Source organism: Colossoma macropomum, unplaced genomic scaffold, assembly GCF_904425465.1.
Source record: "Colossoma macropomum unplaced genomic scaffold, Colossoma_macropomum, whole genome shotgun sequence".
Lineage (NCBI taxonomy): Eukaryota > Metazoa > Chordata > Actinopteri > Characiformes > Serrasalmidae > Colossoma > Colossoma macropomum.
Window position 1 is genome coordinate 35149505 of NW_023494788.1, and position 19325 is coordinate 35168829.

Here is a 19325-nt window from a genome sequence, read left to right on the forward strand (position 1 = left end):
ATATAAGTGGTTTTTAAGAAGTTTCTTCAGTAAGACTTAAATTAATGCTAGCTTGGCTGTGTTCATTAGCCTGTAGATCAGTGTCCAGGCCAGCAGTCAGGTCTGGTTGATACCACCGGGATTCCCAGTAATTGTATGATGTATTTGTGTAAATTATTCTGGATATTGTAAGGGGAAAAAAAAAAGATAAAAACTTTATAAAAATTTTCATCCTGTTGAACCAATCAGGCTGAGTAAACTGCTTAACATGACAAATGACACATTAAATTGTAGTTCTTAGGCTATAATGTCCCCTTCAGTGGATTGATATTACAGATACAATCAACTCAAAATCTAAAAGAAAGCTGAGTTACTCACATTTATACATAACTTTTTTTTTAACAATGCAGGGTATGCAGTGACATTTGAGGCTGCGGGAGCTTGCTGGGCTGTGCCTCAGCGGTAAAGAGCACTTAGTCTCAGGGGACGCTGTCTAGAGCCTGTCTCTCTTTCTGACCGTCACACACAGAGGCTTGTCCTGACCGAGAACATTCAGAAAGAGAGCCTGAGTCAAAGGAGACACACATACAAACACATTAGTCTGTATTCCTATCTTTATGGGCCATTTCCATTGCCTTCTTATGACTGTGTAGAAATGCTGCTGGAATGGATTTACTACACATCATGTATGGTAGTAATAAATGCATAAACATAATTTTGTCTTTCAATTTATTTGCTTTTGGCAATTATTGTTCTGAGGAAATAAATTTAAATTCATGTGGAAACAATGTATACAATTTAATCTAATACGTTTTTACAGTGTTCAAGTGTGCTTGAATCATACCCTCAACCTCGTGAGGACACAATATGTGGTCTTTATTTATTTATTTATGTACTCTTATACAGCAGACAAATGCACCCACAATGTCAAACTGATTGTTTTCCATCATTGCGGGTACATTTGGGACCCACAAAGGACTAAATATGTAAGCTCACATTCATACACACCCATGTGCATGTTTACAATCTTTTGCACAGGATAAATTTCATGTTTTATTTTTTCCCCAATATGTTAAATGTAGCAAATAAATAGTATTTGTGTATTAAAATGTGCAAAAGTATGAGCAGGGGTGCCCAAACTTTTGCATATGACTGAATAATATGTGATACATGTTGTATTTTTTTTTTTGTATATCAATTTTACAGTGACTCTTTCATTAAACAGTCCTGGCACAGAGCTGCTGCCACTGTTTTCCATTCCTAACAACTAACCCGAACCTGCTTTGCTTGGACTATGACTCATATGCAGGCAGTGACATATCTAGAACTTTAAGAAAGTAATGCTTTTTATCACAACATTGGTCCAACCCTTTAAAAAAAAAAAAAGCATGACTCGTTGATTCCTCATGTCACTTCCAAAGTGTTTTGGTTAGTTAATCTAACATGTAAGGCCTTCAGTCCAGCTCCTGAAGTCCCAACCAGTGGGAGAGCAGCTTGGCTGTATCTATCTAGATACCACAGGGAGACAAAAAGTCCTGACTGGATTAACTTTGAAATAAGATAAACAATGAAATAAGAGTATTACTAAAATACCTGTAGTGTTTAAGTACACATCAAATAAAAATGATCTAAAATTACTGTTAAATTAAAATACAGACATGTATTTCACAGAAATCATTAGGCTTTCTCTGAAGATGTTAAAGGCCTTAAGGGTTTCCCTTGATGGATATATGGATTGTTTTATTGATCGATTTTCATGTACAGCAGTCAAAATATCCCACAGTCTGTGTTTACATGCAAAGTTTTTTGCCAATTCGATTGAACATGTTCCCATTATAGATGAAGACTGAGGTGTTTATATCTCACTCTACTCAATAATCTGATGGAAGATCTCTGTTTACATGCAATTAAAATTGTGTGCGTAGAGAACGATTTAGTACAGATGTTACCATGACAACCAGCATCACGAGAGTCCAATCAGAGTAAGACGAGCAGCAGTGAGCAGTGATTGTTTTTATTTACTTAATGATGTCTGACTCAGGAAAACATACTTCACATGTACTTATTAAAAAGGGTGAGAGTGTTCTGAGACACATAAGCTGGACGCCCGTCCCACCGCTGTCTTTTCAAGTTCAAAGCATAAACTTTGTCCTCTTTGCAGACCAATTTCTGCTCCCACCATGTTGAACTTTGTAAACTTTCACTATGACGTGAATATACATGCGCAGAACGTACTTAAACTTTCCGATTGGGAATGTAATCGGATACAGACATTTATATGACTATTATTCTTCTATATAACGGATTATTTACAGGATCACCCACCTCGTTCATTTGGATAGAAATTGTATTCCGAATGGCCTCAGTCAGACTAGTCTATTCCGACCGAGGTGTATAAATTGATGTATTCTATTATATTAGTCAGATTATTTAGAGATTTTTACGCTGCATGTAAACATAGCCGTTGTTAAATTTACATGTTTATCATCCTATGAACATTTTGGTCCCCACAAAGACCTTAACACACACTTGCATGTGCACGTACACACACAGCTGAAGCAGAGTGCTAAAAGAATTACTCGTTTTCTCAGCACATGATAGAGAGCCACATTATCTGCAGTCCCAGTCAGTCCCCCCACAACAACTCGCAATTACACTCTGAGTCATCCATTCCCACTGGCCTCTCCTTTCTTTTCCTCTCACTTCTGTAGTTTTAAGGCTTTATGGCCTAGCAGGCATATTGGATTTCTCCTTTTCAAAATTCCTCATGTTGCTACATTCAAGGAGTTTATTTTTCAGTCACAAGCTTTTCTTTCTTTCTGTTTCTTTTTTTTTTAATGTTTTTCTTCTTTTCTGGTGGCTTTAAATCAGTGGGTAAAAGCCTCTTTTCCTCATCAAACTCATTAACACCTCACTATGTTCAATAATAACCTCACCTTTTAAGAGTGAATTGTAAGCCTGCGTTAATCACCTTGCTTTGACTTGAAGTACAAAATGTACAACAGGGAAATCATGCAATTTGAGGAAAAATAATGACATGGAGTAACAAATGGGCAGTGAAATGATTCATCTGTTCAAAATAGCTAATTGGTTAATTGCATGTCAGTTAATTTGCTCTTAAACACAGGACAAGGCTTCAGTTAGGAAATGGCCCCTGGAGTTTGTCCACACGCTTTTGGGTTTGTTGATTAGCTTGTTGAATGTTTGCGGTGTTCATGAGCTTCAACCTGGGCCGTTTGACTTTTCCTGCTCTGATCTACGTGGCACGGTAACTACAAAAGAACACACTGGACTGAAGCACAAAACGTTCACATCAGTGAAATTCAGTTCCACTGAATTTCGTTAGAGTGCATTTTACAAAAGAACCCATTTACCTTTGTGCAGCATCACTTTTAACCTGTCTTGCATTTTGTAATTTGATATTAATTGCTTCTTACATGTAGCTCGGTGAAAAGTGGAGAAGCTTTGTGGAAAGTAGGTTTTATTATGGTTTGAATTGGATGAAAAGTCATACTGCGTGCAGTCTTGGTTGTAAACTTCCTCTGACTTTTATTATTTACTTTTTTTTTTATTTCTGCATAATTAAATGGTTAATATGTACACACAGTCATGCAGAGTGGCTTGGTGTGAAATGCTCTGTTGTAGAGAAAAGTCAGAATTGTTCACAGTGGTGGTGATAGGAACCAGACGCCTGTAAAAGCTCCCTCACAGAAGGGTTCATACATAAAACAGTTATAAATACGCTGCCTGCTGCCAGAGACATTATTTTATGATCGTTTTGATAAAGCATAAAACATTATTTTAAATCCATTCTTGGTGGAGAGGTATATGCAAGGCATTGTAAAGCAAAATGGTCTCCAAAGGAAAATTTCCTCTAGATTTACCACTATTTTATTGTCATCAGCAGCATACATAAAAACTTAGAGGATGTGAAGCTTCTCTGATCATTGGATAGTAAATAAAATGACTATATTTGTGATGTAGACATTGTGGCCCCTGGTTCTTATCACCACCTCTGTAAAGAGTCGACAAGTTTCTTAACAGTGAACCATTTAACATTAGAACAGAACGTTTTTACTTCATTTTAAATAACATTTATATATATATATATATATATATATATATATATATATATATATATATATATACATTACAGCCAAATTATCTCAACAAACAAGATAGATAGGTTTATACTTATTGGAAGTGAACTGTCCACTTTTCTTTTGGTAATTTTTTTTGCTAGCTATTGTGGTGTAGCCGCTGTCCCATAGGTTGTCGTTGGTGAAGGGAGGGCAGAAAGGCACATTGCATGTTGGGGACTGTAGTGCAGCGCATTGGGAAACAGGCTAATATTAATAGAAAACTTAATAGAAATTTTTATATTTTTTAAATCCTGATCTGGTCCGTGAGCTTTTTGCTTGATACATGGGGTTTAGATTATATTTAAATAACCAGCTGACCTGTAAATAAACACGGGTTCGTTTTCTGATGTTGGTGCCTTTCTAAACCAGCCATAAATATAAGCCATCTTTGATTGAGATGCTATTGTGCTTGTTTCTGTCATTATTAACCTTGTAAACATCCAGATCATCCACTTTAGCTCTCTTTAGTTCACTTACTGACTGCCAGTATAGACCCGTTTATATGCAGTTTGAGTATCCCAGCAAGCACTCTGAGCCAATACACTCAAGCATTATGCCGGCTACAATAGTTGCTAACACTGTTAATGCTCCTCAATGTTCTGCTAATCGAATCGAGGAGCAGATCGATCGCAGCCATGTAGAATATCTCTCACAGCATGTTAAAGCTTTTTTCTTTTGAGATGGAACAAGCAAGGCTCAGTGGGTCTCTGGGGTGCAAGTACAATAGCTAAAGGTGGCTGGGCCAGAAATCCTAAACAACACTAAAATATAAGATTTTATTTTGGACACTGAGCCAACTGTGCTCAGTTTACTGGATGTTGCAAGGCTGGTGTAGTGGGGCAGTGGTCAAAACAGTGAGTGGAATGTATGAGAACTGTTGGCTCTGCTCTTTCACATTTGTAAGAGTTAGGATGACTATTATTAGCACACCAGCTATAGTTTTATATATTATGGACACCAATTCTCTGCAAAGCCTTTCATCTACAAAGGGAGTTCTACCTTTTATCTGCGTAATGAATTACTGCAAATGTAAACAGTCATTCACAGTGGTTTAATGTGAAAAGGTTAAATGTAGAATTTTATAGACTTGGATTTCTTTACTGTGGTGGTGATAGAAGGCAGGGATCACCATGTGGTTCCTGGTTCCTACATGGCTCTTCTGCTTTCTTAGTCCTAATAATTTCTCCATCATTAAAAAGTTAAAATGTAAACAGTCATCCAGAGTGGTTTGGTGTGAAATGAATTGTTCACAGTTGTGGTGATGAGAACCAGACATTTGAACAGTTTAATGCTGCTGTCATCATCAACATTCCATATAAAAAACTCAGAAGGCATGTGTAGGTTCACTGGTGGTTTTGGATAGTAAATGAATTTTATATTTGTGTTGTAGTCATGGCGACCCCTGGTTCCTATCACCACCATTGTAAAAAATCTCTGACCCATTTCACACCAAACCACTATTATTAAATGTATAATACAGATTTTTTTTTTTTTTTTAAAGTTTTCCAGTAAAGGACTGTTTAGACATGGCTATAAGTTCACTGAATAAGGAAATACAAGTATAAGCCAATATATTTGACAAAGAATGAAATGATGACATGCAAGACTGAGAGTAACAGACTGGGACAACTTAATATATGGTTGACTCTCATGCACACACTAAAAAATGAGAGGTCTGCTCAACTTAAAATTATAAAGTGACTATTCACATGGCTATTTTGACTTGACTCAGCTCGAGGACATGATTTCACCTAACTTATTTAGTTAAGTCAAAAAGTCTCCCAGCTACTGTTTCTAGATCTGCATCTAAGTTAGATAAACAAAACTGAATGTGTTTTTCACTCTAATTCTACACTAGCTGGGACTCCTCCTATCATAAAGTCCCATCTGGCATTTTTTTCTTCTTTGGTCTTCCAGACATGGACAGCTGTAGCATTGGTGGAATTCAAACTCACAATCTCCTGATGCTGGGATAAACTATTAGACAGATGTACCACATGAGACTAGACCATGCTTCAAAATTAAAACAACAAATATTTTCTAGTGTACTAAACATTTATGGACACAATCTGAGTTGCTTCAGTTGTTGAACCAATAAGTGGTGCAACAGACTAAGCCGTCACCCCAACAGAAGGTTGTGAGTTTGAACCCCGGAAATTCCACAGCCATTCATAAGTGAGTACACAAGAGGAAAAAAATGTCTAGTAGCATTATATGATGGAAGGAGTCCTAGTTAGTGGGGAAATTGAGCTTTTAAAAAATTGACCTGAACTGCGAAGCAGAGCTAAAAAATTAAGAGAACTTTTGATTCAACTAAGAGGTTTGAGTTGGGTGAACTTTTGTGTCCAAGTTGAATTAACTCAAGATAACCATGTATTCAGTTACTATATCATTTTAGGTTGTGCTGACCTTTCATTTTTAACAGTGCAGGGAAGAGAGAGTAGCCATGCAAAGTCATGAAGATTGAAATCTGTAGGAAAAATTAGTCAAGTTAACAGAAATTCTGGATCAAAGGCAATTAGTTAATTAAACCAGGGGCTCTGTGCATTGACCATTCATCTTATCAAAGAGAAATTCCACAGTGGAAGTGAAGTGTTTTATGGTTAATTCCATGTTCTCTCAGGTATTTATTGTGTGACAGACAGAAATGACTTTTCTGTCTGTCACTGTTTCCCAGCATAGACCGACATCAGCCCACGCACCTCACAGACACAGTCCTCCTCTATTTTAGACAACAGTTTCAGTCAGAGGACAACACTGGATTTCTGCTGAACTACTCTGGTCTGTTCATGTTTGCTGTGAGCCACATTCTTTCACCACCATGTGATTCAAACACAGAAGTGCTGGAGTGCTATTTTGAGTTGGCTGCATAGGGGCAGTGGCTTCTCTAGTTGGGTGTCCGCTCCTGTGGGGTTCCTCATTAGCTACTCTGCTCTAATTAAGCTGCATTCCAGCCTCCAGCTCCTCCAATCACCACACAGGGCATTAGATGTAGGGCCACAGAAGAAAAGAAGAAAACTGTCAGTACTGACTGGGGTTTCCAGCAAAACCGCTGTCAAATTTAGTACATTAAGTTTAGAGGTAGGCCCAAACATGTTGTTCAGCTAGGCTTGGGAGAAAGACGTTACCCTTTGGAAAGAATGTTTGTATTAAATTCTTTAAATACTTGTTTGCAGCTTGAATTGCGACATATGAGAATTACTATAACATTACTGAGGGTCAGATGTTTTTCTTTGATCAAGAAAGTAGCTGGTGTGCAGTACAAACTAGCATGTATGCATACATACACATTACACCTATTAGCAAACATCTAAGAGCATAGAAACAGCCTACCGATGTCTTAGCAATGGCATAGCAACACCTTAGCAACCACTTGGGATGGTATAGCAACAGCCCAACAAAACCTTAGCAACCATATGAGAAAGAATAGCAATACTCTAGCAGCACCTCAGCAACCACCTGGGATACCATATCAGTGGCCTAACACCCACCTGGGATAGAATAGCAACAGCCTAGCAACACTATGGCAGCCATCTGGGATGGTATGACAATGGCTCAGCAACATCTTAGCAACTATTTGGGGTAGCATGGCCATGGCTTAACAACATTGTAGCAAACACCTGGGATATCATAGCAACAGCCTAAGAACACCATAGCAAATGGCTGGAATACCAAAGCAACACCTTAGCAAATGCCTGGGATACCAAAGCAAAAGCCTAGCAACACCTTAGCAACCACCTGGGATACCATAGCAATGGCCTAGCAACACCTTAGCAACCACCTGAACTAGGATAGCAACAACCTAACAACACCTTAGCAACCACTTGGGAAAGCGCACAAATAGTCTAGCAACACCTTGGCAACCACCTGGAATTCCATAGCAATGGCTTTGTCAAGCCAACTGAATTCACAAACTTGCCTCCTCTAGTTAAACATTAATAATTATTTTACCTAAAGTAATTTTTATACGGCCCTCACTTTAATGTTTTTTGTCACTGCGGTGGTAAATTTAGCCATATGTTCAACCAATGAAGGCTCCTCACCAGGCTTTCCTCGTGAAAACTCACTTCTGACACTTCTTGAGTCAGCTGGGAAGGCACTCATAACACGGTTTTCTAGAGGAAGATACAGGCAAACTGCCTTTTCTGGCTCTATTTACTTCCCTTAGTTTGAAAATCTAGCATTTTAACATCCTGTATCAGTTCCGCGATGTGGTTGGAGAGAGGATCCATGTGATCATTGTCAGAGAGGTAGAGGTCTCCTCCCCAGAACCCAGCGGGCTTAGGAGCCTGTGGAATATCTTCGCTTTATCCCCCTGAGGTGGACAGTACTTTTCTGCTGAGAGTCGACCTCAATCTCTTCTCCGCCTGCCTCCAAAGCCCTCCAAAGACGCCTTACACTACTGAGAGCCCTGCAGTAATGACCTGCTCTGAGCCTGCGGAGACAACCATCAGCAACAACTCTACAGCTGCCAGGGGGACACTCTCTCTCTGTCTCTCTCTCTCTCTTTCTTGCTCGCTCTACCTGAAACAATCCTAGAGGCCCTTACCTTTAATTGGCACAGCCAAAAACTCCTTATTTAATCTCTTAGAGAGGAGCAGCCTCTTCTCTCCACTTTACTGAAGTGCAGAAAGAAGGTGGAGGAAGTGTTTAATGCTCTATAGGAGAGATGCCCAAACTAAGAAAAAAAGGGATTGGTATCTCTATCCTTCATCTTCCGTCTCATTCTAATGCATGCGGTGCCAGCTCGTGGCCGGGGAAGTCCATCTCTCTCACTGGTTTGATATGTAAATTCCTTCACCGCGGGAAACTATCAATCCTCCATATTGAGTAGGACTGTTGGCGCGCAATTGAATGTCTCTCTCATTGCCATGCGCTTTAATCTTCATAATCCGAAGGTTTGATGAATTCTCCAGATCCATGGCTGAGCATGGGCCACGTCGATTCATTTTCAGTCTCCTGCTTGAGAAAAAAAAAAAAAGAAAAAAAGAAGAAACGACAGTCTGCTGGAAGTAAGTGGGATGCATGATGGCGGGTTTTTGATCGATAACCCCCACATCCAGCAACTGATTGAAATAGATATTTGCCAGCGAGTTGTTTCTCTCCATAATGATCTCATTTCATATTCTTGCCTCAAACGGCTCCTCCATCCTTGATGCATGCGGAAAGTGGAGCACATAGCCCACCCATCCTCGTCACCAGAGATTTATGATGTGGAGGGAACAGTAGGTAGTCAGCACCGGGGGGCGAAAAGGAAAGGGGGGGCAGAAACCTACAGAGAAACACAAATCTTATCTACATTCCCCAGGTGAAACTTCTTACGCAGTGTATTGTATTTTGCCTGTTTGGTACAAATTATACAAAATGCGCTGCTGCAAACCCACTCCAATCTATAAGCTTCAAGCAGGATCTCGACGAGAAGGCTGAAGAGTTCATTTACAGTGCCAGGAGCTATAAGAGCTTAATGAAGCAAAAGCACAGAGCAGTCTGTCCCAAAAAAAGAAAAAGAGACATTAGCCAGCTGAAGCATTGTGCAGGACTGAGGCTCTGCATATGGTCCAAAGTCCCAACTCTGCCCTCAAATTGCTCGTCCTTTTTTTTTCTTCCCTGTACTCGAGAAAGAACAGGCATATGTGCTCGTTATGTCATAGCTTCCTCCACTAATAGTCTGTGTCGTTTGTCTCATTTTCAGATTCAGTCTTTGGGAATTCTACACTTTGAGCGCTCCTTGAGGACGCTGCGGCGGATTTTTTTCCTAACGCAAGCTGTTTTGAGAAGATCCGCAAGGTAAGAATCTTAGCTGTGTTCACGTTAGAATTGGAGATGCCAAACTAGATGTTCCTTCACTTTTAATGTCACAGTACAAACCAGTGGTCAGTGGAACATTCCATCTAGAATTCAATTTTCCCAACGTTTCCCATCCGCTGCAGTGGTGGACTAAACCCAATGTTGAGGTTTTATCTGTGGCTAATGTAGCCTATTATTTCATATGAAAAAAATATTTTTATTTAAAATTATTTTTGAACTATTCAAGTATTTAGTGCCTATTTTGCTGGTCATATTTTGAATAAACAATGGCTGTTTGGGTCATAGCGAAATGTTAGGTTACAGTTAAAGAAAAACACAGCTGGCCCACAGATTTGTTGAGATTTTTTTTAATATGGCCCTTTTTGTGGTTCAGTTTGACACCCCTGCTCTACGGGGAGCAAACAAATGACATTTTTCTGCAAAATCATATAAATTGAGTGGCTTATTTTCCAGTGCATTATATAATTATACCTAGACCAATTCTTCGTTCTCTTCCTCCACTCTCGAGCGTAACCCACTCTGGAGCAGGTTATAAGTTGCCACAATGATGCAGATGTGAGACAGATTCCAGATGTACTGAGAAACATCTGCATGTCCTCAAAAACCTGTATAGGATAATTGATAACTTCATCAGCCTGCAGGAACACTTGTGCTATGGAAACATTTTCTTGCTTTTGGAACGAAACCTTATACCTCAATTTTTTGTTGTTATTTATTTTTGACGTTATTTGAACAAACCAGCCGCCCTTTACATTGTGTACTTTCATGATGAATGGTCCCACAGAAATGCTCCAAAATTGCTTGAAATAAAATTTCCTTACATTAATTTACATTATGATACGCACATTTAGTCCATCTCCTGTTAAGGTACCATTTTGGATGCACAAGGTTTTGTGCTGCTGTTGGGCGTTTACAGTCATTGTTTTCTGCTGTGAGACTAACAACGTTCTACAACATGTAAATGCAGCATTAGTGGTAGTAATAGTAGTAGTTTGGGGCAGCTAAATAACAAGTTCTCTAAAGACATTTGACCTCAAACACTGAGGTTATCCATAAAGAGATCAGGCCTGTGAGATGAGGAATATATGTAAACTCCACCCAAACCACTTCATATGTATTAGTATAGAGGCAGCATGGTGGCTCAGTGGTCACAGTAAGAAGGTCTGGGTTTGGTTCCCTGGCTCAGCGACCAGTGCCCTTTCTGTGTGTTTGCATGTTCTCCCCATGTCTGCGTCAGATTCCTCCCACAGTCCAAAGACATGCAATCAGGCTAATTGGACATGCTAAATTGTCCCTAGCTGTGAATGTATATGTTTACGTCTGCCCTGTGATGGACTGGCTACCTGTCCAGGGTATTTCCTGCCTTCTGCCTTATGACCGCTGGGATAGGCTTCAGCACCCTCTGCGACCCAGAAGGATAAGTGGTTTAGAAATGTGTGTGTGTGTGTGTGTGTTAGTGTGTAAGGTATAAGTAATTAGAATCATTATACAATTAACTGCAACCTGATTTAAAAAAAAATAATAATAATAATAATATGGTCTCGGCCTTGTCTCAGTGTTGGCCACTCCTGGTCTCTTTCTTGTCTCAGTCTCAATTACTAAAAGTCTTGGTCTTGACTCAGAGCAGTGTGTCCCGGTCTCAGTCTTGACTCAGAGCAGTCTTGACTACAACATGGGGCTTTAAATCTGAAGGCGTAAATGCTGGAGCAATAGAGGAAATATTGTGAGTGTATCAAATATTGTACATCATTACTTCTTGTGCAAAGTGATTTTAGATTTTAGTACATTATGTTACAAGTTTTGAGTTTTATATCTCTTTTATTTATTTTCCTGTTCTGAGGTTGATGCACAGCAGATGCCTCATGCACACTTCAAAAAATGGTTCTTCCGAGGTTTCTTTAGTAAAGGCAATGTCTCTGTTTAGAACCATGAGTTCGTGCTTAAATCATTCTTTGCATAATGAAATAGTTCTTTACATTGATGGGGAATGTGTTGTGTATGGTTCTATATAGCACCAAAAAGGGTTCTGCTATTGTTACAAGCTTGGCATCGTAACAATAGCAGGCCTTTTTGGTGCTACATAAAATCATTTTCAAAAAGGTTCTATATAGACTATATTCTCCATCAATCCGAAGAACCATCTCACCATGCAAAGAACCATTTAAGCATGCAAAACAGCAGTCCTGGCCCTGCGACTGATCACAAGGAGTGTTGTTAATTTATTTTGCAACTACTTTGAAAGCAGTGTGAGTTTCTGTATGTTGTTATGAGGAATTAAAATGTGGATCCACGTACGGGCCTTTACTCTTTAAGGGGTTAAGTGGCTTGGTTAAGGGTGTTTGTATGACAGTTACTTGACATGCAGGGATCTAATTTCCAAGAGTTCATTTTGAGTCGACAAGACTGTGAAATTAGCTGCAAATGAGACGACAGAACGGCGAGACCAAACGGCCAGCCGTGACCATCCTTCTCCGGCCTGTGAAGGAGACGGGAGTGAAACGCCTTTCCTCCTTTCCTCTCTCCCTCTCTCTCTCTCTCTCTCTCTCTCTCCCTCTCCCTCTCTCTCCTTGATCCACAGTGTCAGGGTGACATTTCCTCCCCAAAGGGCACATAGCACGATGAAATTACTCCTGGGTGTCAAGCATGTCATCTCAACACGTTTAAACGCCTGCTCTCAAATGCCAGCACCCGCTAACGGAACGTGCAGGAAAGAACTGTCCGCAAAGAACTCCTGTCTCCCGTCACATTTTTCGGTTTGCGACAGAAATGCACAAAATATTACTACGCTCATGTAGCCGAGGGACAGTGCTGAGCGAGTGAGCGAATGAGTGAGTGAGTGGCTGGGACAAACAAAAAAATCCCCTAAAAAATCTTAGTGCCATGAGGCATAACAAAATTAGGCCTCAGATTGTGTTTCTTTTTTTTCCTCCCCTTCTTCCTCCATCTCCATCTGATCCTTGTGTTCATCCCTGCATTTGTGTCCTAATATAGTCAGAGCTGAGTGCTCTCAGGCAGAACTCTCACAGCCTCCTCAGTGAAGTGCCTCCACTCCAAAATCTTCTCTCCTAAATCAGCCCAGCTACAATTACATGCAGACCCAGGTGGGAGGAGGGGGCGGAAAACACCACCACAGCAATGAAAATCTCACTAAGTGGGTGTGTGTTGGGGGGATTGGGTGGGGGCTGTATGTGTGTGTTTGTTTTCATATAGTTTCTAGGAAAAAAACAGAAAACTGGTTCTGACCCACAGCACCAACAAAATGATCCTGACCTCGTAAAATGCTATTCACAAAAATAAATAAATAAATAAATAAATAAAAAAGAGGACATTGCAATAGAGGACATACAGGATTATATTATTATTATTATTATTACTTATATATACATCTCTATTACATACATTGTTATAAATTATTGTTTCACATGTACCCATATATTAATCCATATCTGTAAACACATATAGGAGGTTTTTGTTGCTGTGTGTTGTTGCTTTTATTATTATTATTATTATTATTATTATTATTATTATTATTATTATTATACATGTAAAAATTTAGAATCACTGTTATAAACAATATAAAACTAATGTTGCGGCAGGTACATGGACAAAATGCACATGTATAAAATGACCCAGTCCGACTTATATTGTGTCTCTAATAACTGTTTTAACTACTGTTTTACTGTTGCAGATGGATTCCAGTAGTGCTTATACAATACAGTAGTGCAGTACATGTGTATCAACTTCACTTTTTACTCATGTAATTACACAAGTTTATCTTGATTGTTATTGTATTGAAAACTTTTATTTAAAAAAAAAAAAAAACATTAAATAAACTTGACCGGTTGTTGGATCTCCTGGAACAGTTAGAAGTTACTGAATACATTCACTGTTCATTTTATTAGAAACTCCTACCTTGTACTTCGGCTCACTGTCCACTTTATTAGCTCCATCTACATCATAATTTCACTAGGTGTAGAATTACAGCTCAATTATTATTGCATAGTTTACCAGCCTTCCTTTATTCATCATTGGTCAGATTCTGACCACAGCACTGCTGTTGTCCAGATATCATTTGGGTGTTGGACCATTGTAAGTATCAGATACAGTGGTGTTGGTGTAGTTTTTACACATGATAATGTCTATGCTAGGTTAAGAGTCGTCCACCACCCAAAAAATGTCTAGCCAAGAGGGGCCCTGTGGTCAGAAACTGACCACTGATGGCAGGTGAGATCAGTAGATAGGGCTACAATCACAACTGTACACCATACAAGGTGGAGCTACAAGGAAGAGGCTTCTAAGAAAGTGGCCAGTCTTTGAATGGTGGTTGAGTAAGCCGTTAAAGACTGACATAGTGATGCAGACACTCGCACAGTCTTGCAGAGCATGATGCGGTTAGTGCTGGACACTAGGCGTTTGCCTTCATGCCTCATTTGGCTTGAACATCAGTACAAGAAGTTCTGGGAAATCGAAGGCGGGCTGTCAGAAGAACAGACGAGAATATCAGCTGGGGTCAAATAATGAAAAACAAAATACAATTAGAAACTCTCCACGCATGTGAACGTGACTTTCGTCTACTATTTCATCACTTGACTTTCGTCTGCTATTTCTCTCTCTCTCTCTTTCTCTCTCTCTCTCTAACAGATGTTAATACTCCAAGGCTTTTGCTCAACATGCCCAAAACAGCCGGCCTCTAATCTGCATTGCAAATTTTCCTTATTTTTGTTTTTTTGTTTTTTACATTAGTTGCATAAGAAAATTTATTTTGCAATATTACACCCTGGCTGTGTTTTATTGGACCCAATATAAAGGCATGATTAAGCCATTAAAGACACATCTGCCATCCTAATTTCTTTTTAATCTGGCAAGGACTGGCCTGCATATTGCGGTAGTGGAGCTGACGTTTTAATTAAGTCAGGCCTGTAAGAATGATTATGGGTGTAGAGAGCAGAGCTGAGCTAGTTGCTGGACCGTGGAGGATGGATAGTCATGCGCTATCCATCTGTGGGTGTTCTGTATAGACAGCAAGCCTTCATCTTTTCATGGGGAGAGGTAGCTTCTCTACTGCTGGTTGCGGACAATGAAAATAAGCTTGTACAGATGAAAAAGTGACTGTAAAACTGATACAAGATAAAAATGTAAACATCTGTTCCAAGCTTCCAATGAAACATGCAATGTCTTCTACAATCCAGAACAGCCCAAACATGTTGAAGTCTGAGTAAATTCAGAGATTTATTTCTAAACATGTTGTGTATGTTGGGACATAATTTCTGAAATCATGTGAAAAGACTGTGTAGTAATGTAGTGCTGAACTGTGGAGTTAAACCATTAACCCCTAAAATCTCAAGCTTATTACATAAGCCTCTCAAGGCTTATTAAAGCAATAAGCCAAGAGATGCTGTGCACAACTGCAATTTTATCACAGGAAGGGTGTTGTTAAGCACAACATGAAGCAGAGTGCCTAAAACTCCTTCCCCTGTGATAAAATCACTGTAACGCACGGCCTCAAGTGGCTTATTGCTTTTATAAAATGGCAGCCAACATAAAATATAAAATACACAATTTTTCAGAAAATAATTTAAGTGATTAGTGATGATAATCCACATAAACAAGTGTTCCGTCAAGAAATATTGTTCCTTTAGAGTACGGCATTGTTGCCAAGCAACCATGGACCACTGAATGAGGAGAATGTTAGATCGCCCATTGCTGTATATTGCAGTCATTTCATGAATTTTTACATTTTTGTCATATAACAATGAACATAAGACAACACAGCTCTGTATAATCCAAAAACCTTCACTTTATAAGTATTTTGTGGTCACCAAATTACCATCATAAGTCTTATTTAGCACCAATCCGGCGGTGCCCCTCTTCTCACACTGGGGCTGGATCTCAAATGGCTCCCTGCTCCCTACATAGTGCACTACATAGAAATAAATACTGGATCATGTAGCCCAACAGCGTAAAATATAGCTAAGATATAGTCATTTGGGATTCGGCCACATCCACACTTGATAAATGATGCACTGTTTGGCTGTAGAGGCTAGAATTTCTAAATCTTTATAGCTAGCACACTGTTTAGGGAGCACGAAGCCATTTGAGATTCAGCCTGGGTTTGATGTGACTTCTGACTGAAACACAAACATTTGAAGGGTGTAAATCATTCAAGTGACATTTTCTGGACTTTTATACTGCTGTTTTACAGTTAATATCATAAGTAGTTTAATTAAAGCCTGTGATATTAATGATGGAGTTGTTTAGGCTGTTGGTTATCTTTTGGACTGTTAGCTAGCTGTCCAGCCTAGTTTTAGTTAAGAACATAAGTCACCAGCCCCTCAGTTTAAACAAAACAACGGGTTCTTACTTCATTAATATACTTGGTGGTCCATGCGAGCAGCATGAGAGTCAAAGATTATTTCATTAACAGCACAAGGATTTTTTGTGCTGTGGTGCAGTAATACAGTTCAGATGTTGTGAGGTTGTCACAGGTGTGCATATATCGTGGATTTTACAACTGCTATGAATGTGGCACAGCCAATCAGATTTTAAGACTAGAACTATCCATTTTGTAATGACATTTTTCTGTGGTGTGTCAAAGTCAGAACACATATTTATAACTGCTTTATACAGAATTCAGTGTGAATTGTCATCAGCTTAACACACTACTATAGTGTCTTGAACACAGCCAGAAATTAATATAATCATAGGTGTTTTATGACGTCATAAAATAGTCATGACTTCCTACTAATTTCTGAGAAATGTTTTGAGGAGAACAGCTGAGCATCAGAACACAGTCTTGCTTAATAATTCACAGACATGACACCGCAGTGCTGTTTAAGTGTTTGTTGGTGGGAAAAAAGCTCAGTATCTTCAGTTGACTCAGAAGGTGTTAAAGTGCAAGATGAGAGATGCACCTCCCAGTTCAGAGTGTTTGTGTGTCGAGAGACTCCAGCGTTTGAAAACGAGGCCTGTGTGCTGGGCTGACAGCCAGGCCGGCCGACGTGGAACACAGGGATGACTGCATGATTGAAGAACTTTGTCCTTCAAATCCAAAGGGTTTCTTTTTTTTTTTCTGGAAGGCGATAGAGAGACAGAGAAAGGGAGTGAAGAGAGAGAGAGAGAGGGAGAGAGGACTGAAGTCTCCGTCAGGGTGCTGAGAAACTGTTTGAAAAGGAACTCGTTTGGAGCTCAGAATGAGAAAATCTCTGTCACAAAGCAAAGCTGGCACGCGTGCCCCTGCCATAAGCTGCCTGATGTGAAGGTTATGTGAAGAACTGAATTAAACGAGACTTCTCAATAGCTGGCCAGATTTCACGCTCTGATACGTCACAGCGCTTCCTCCACTTTCTCGAGGTCTTTTCTCGGCGGCGTTTCGTGCCTTGTATCTGCTCTGATCTTTTGACTTTGCCGAACGAGAAATGCTGTGATTTAGCCAAAGCCTGAAGACAGGCTTTATTTAAAATAGTAGCACATAGATTTGACACATAGAGAAAATGTCTTGGAGGTAGTTCAAGGCGCACGGCCAGTTCCAGTGATAAAAATATGCAAAACAACTCAGCTTTAACAGTTATGGAACTAAATTGCAGAGCAAATGGACACTGCACTTCATTCTTCCAAATGCTGCTTTTAACAGTAAACAATAATATATACCAGTGAGGGAATTATGGGCTGCTAGGTAGAATTCATCCAGGCACATAACAATGCAAACTGTCTTTCATAATCTTCCATATAGCTAAAACTCAACTGGAAAGCACAGGATCTCTATAGATCATAATTCTATCACCATAGAATATAGAGATCATGTGAAAATCCATCTTTCAGCACTCTGGACAGCTCCTATTTTTGGGCAAAGAAGCCATTTTGTCAGAATCATAACAGCTTAATTGTCTTTTAGGAAATCAAAATAGTGCCCAAGTTCCTCACATGCAAAACACATTACTTTACACCCCAACTCTTAGAATCCTACACCAATATGGTGTAATTGGTTTGGTATTGTGGTCAATTATAAATACAATTACAGTTATAAAGTATGTACATGAGATGCCACGTTATTTTCAGGGGACCATGTCCTGATCAAATATGTCATTATTTTACGTGTAAAATAAGAAATGTACATATAAATGCCAACCGAATTTTATCTTTTGATCAAAAATGCTTAGCTTTACTTCTTTTACTTAAATCTTATACATTTTTGCTTACACAGATTTTGAAAACAAGTGTCAACTCAAATACCTTTTCAGAAATTGTTTGTCTAGAGTGTCTGTGAGCTGAAAATGCAAGAATGGTCCATTCTATTTTTTATTACAGAGTAAATATTTTTATAATTAATATTTTTATAATAATAAAAAATAAATAAAATAATAATAATAATAATAATAATAATAATAATAATAGTTTTCTGTTCTCTTGGATTCATGCTGAGAGAAAACTCTGATACTCAGAAAAACAGGTTTTATTTTAAATTTAAAATAGAGTTGAAATTGTTCTGATGTGTGAACCGTGTCGCACTTTTGATCCTTTGTTTATAATGTGAAGGCTAAAAGCAGAGATCTAATATAACAGTAGTGAGCGGGTATTGTGTGATTTTGGAGCTGGATTGCTGGCTAATAGTTGGTCACAGCAGGATAACATCACTCTGGTTAGTGAGCGCAGAGTCTGCTGAGTGACCTTATGTGTAAATCATTTTGCTCTTTCAACCATTTGTTGTAATATGAAGGCTAAAAGCAGAGCACTAATATCTGGATTTTGGGTGGTTTTTCGAGCTGGATTACTCACAGATGCTGATATCATAGCTTGATGATGTCATGCTGGCTCATGAGGGCCAAGTCTGCTGAGTGTTCTGTGTGCATCATGTCTGTAGCTTAAGCCGTTCTAAAGTTGTAAAGGCTAGAATGCAGGTATGCATGATTCATGTTCTAAATGTTAATTAGTGTCACCCCTATTCATTGGATGCAACTGGACCTTTTGTGTTAAATTAAAGAAAGTATAATAAAGGCAAATAATTAAACAGAGATTTGTAGTTTATGCACTAGAGATGAAGAATTTAAGAAGAATCTGCCGCATGGGCCAGCTGTGGGTCACAGCATTAGTTTATGCACGCCAAAACAACGTCAACAATTTAGTCTAGAATGGAATTTTTAAACTAGATCTTATTACTGCTTTACTTAAAATGTGCCCACGCCAGTAAAACAAACCACATGAATTTGAAAATGTCTCATTTAATCCAAACCAATGCATAATTTTAGTGCCATTAAGTTGATTCCAACTCTTGGTACATCATCTCTGTGGGTCCTTGGGCTTCTTAATGGTTTATTATTCATCTGATTGTATCCATCCATTTTGTTGCTGCCCATGCTCTTTATCTTTTACTGCCCCAAGCATAATTATCATTTTTAATAA

The 19325-nt window shown here is 39.0% G+C and overlaps 1 protein-coding gene across 2 annotated transcripts in view; it reads left to right on the forward strand.

The window, feature by feature from the left end:
• Window positions 1-19325, forward strand: part of lingo2 (leucine rich repeat and Ig domain containing 2) — a 441502-nt gene that overhangs the window by 139938 nt on the left and 282239 nt on the right. For both annotated transcript variants that reach the window (XR_005007190.1, XM_036569248.1), the window contains exon 3: window positions 9814-9908. The gene's annotated coding sequence lies outside the window, so the exon portion shown is untranslated. The remainder of the gene's footprint in view (window positions 1-9813; window positions 9909-19325) is intronic.